Consider the following 1,801-nt stretch of genomic DNA (forward strand, 5'->3'; position numbering starts at 1 on the left):
CGGGGCGATAATCTCAGCATTTCCAAGTTATTATTATTATTTCCTTAGTGGCCATCCTTAGCCGGTGCTTCCATCCTAGAACTGATACTGAGCAATTTTCTTTTACACTGTTATCTACCATTTAGCGTGCCAACTTTAGTTATTCCATGATTACCACTGGTTAAGGTAAACACAGTCCGTTTACAAAGTCTTTAGATTTGAGTAGGCGTAACGACCATATGTCACTTTTATACACAAACAAGGGTATGCAAAGTCCTTGTTTTGGTTCTGTTGCATCTACTTCCAGAAGGCGCAGGAAGCCTATCTCTCTATAAAACTACCAAGTCAGAGAGTAAAAGTACTACCAGATGTTAGCTGTCACTATCTGGTCATATTGTCCATTTTGAATCATGTGGCAAAGCTCAATTTCAGCAATGGCAATTTAGCTGATTGGAAGCGTTTAAAATCAGACATTTGTACCTTCAAAAAAACCGTCCTAGGCTCTGCTATGACAAGGAGTTTGATGCTGGCTATCCTATTGCCAGTTGAGTAATTGAGGGAGCTTGCCGCTATTTGATCAATGACCGTATGGATCTGATCTGGGAAAAGTGGAGTTTGCAAGGGGCAGAGGCTGTGTTGAAGCTACGCTCACTGGATTCAAGTGGAGATTGGCAGGCGTATTGGAACTTCCATAAGGAATGCTCTCGCTTTAGTAATCATAGAGAACTAATAAATGTGGCGTCGTAGAAAGGTAACCACACTCATATAAGAAGCTTTCTGGGAAGAACTTAGGCGAGCTATGGAGCAGAAACGGCAGAGTGCCATTGTTATTGATGGGCACCTCATCAGCGGGAACTGATTGCCGGGATTATGAAAAAGATGTAGTTAACGTGAGTCCGACGCTTAGAAAGCTATTGGTACACCTTCTGTTAGTAGTGAAACATAATATGTGGCTTTCTTGGCTGCCGGGCATAGGCAATAAATCCTGCCATCAGGTTTACAGCAAAGTTAAATGGTGAACGGTGTTGAGTATGTTCGATTTGCGTAATACTCTCCAACTGATCATTGACGCTTTCTATTACTGCCAGTTTCTTCCACATCACTTGCTCAAAGGCCTTCAGCTCTTTTGGCTTAATATTTTTCCTGACTTTAGTTATTAGGTTGAGGTCTTTCTCCTGCAACCATGCTATCAACTTCTCAGAGACATAGCCATTATCTCCATATGGTGTGGTTCCCTTGCTACGACTCCACATCCATTAGTTTTCCATGATTACGAAGGCGAGAGCACTCCTTATGGGAGTTCCAATACGCCTAGCAATCTCCACTTTAATTCAGTGAGTGTAGCTTCAATACAGCCTCTGGCCATTGCAAACTCCACTTTGCCCAGATTAGATCCATACGGTCATTGATCAAATGGTGGTAAGTTCACTCAATACTCCACTGGCAATTGGATAGCCAGCATCCAGCGCCTTGTCATAGCAGAGCTTGGGACGGGTTTTTGTAGATAGTCTATTACTTATCAATGGCCTCATGTTTTGTAAGACTTCTCTTGCTCGCACTTTGCCATGATTTCCATGGCCACCTTGTCAGACTCTCCCATGAGTATCTTCAGGGACCGTTCTATCACCCAGCTTTCAATAGCCTCATAACCCTTGTCGTGTAAGCAGTGATCGGCTTTCCACAGATATTCAATATATGGATAAAGTCCATGATGATGGTTGCCTTAATTTGTTTCTTTTTCATAATCACGGTAATTAGTTTCCGCTGATGATGGTGCCCATCAATAAAAATGAACAACTGCCGTTTCTGCTCGGGATCTAGC

This window comes from Borostomias antarcticus, assembly GCF_949987555.1.
Source record: "Borostomias antarcticus genome assembly, contig: scaffold_221, whole genome shotgun sequence".
Lineage (NCBI taxonomy): Eukaryota > Metazoa > Chordata > Actinopteri > Stomiiformes > Stomiidae > Borostomias > Borostomias antarcticus.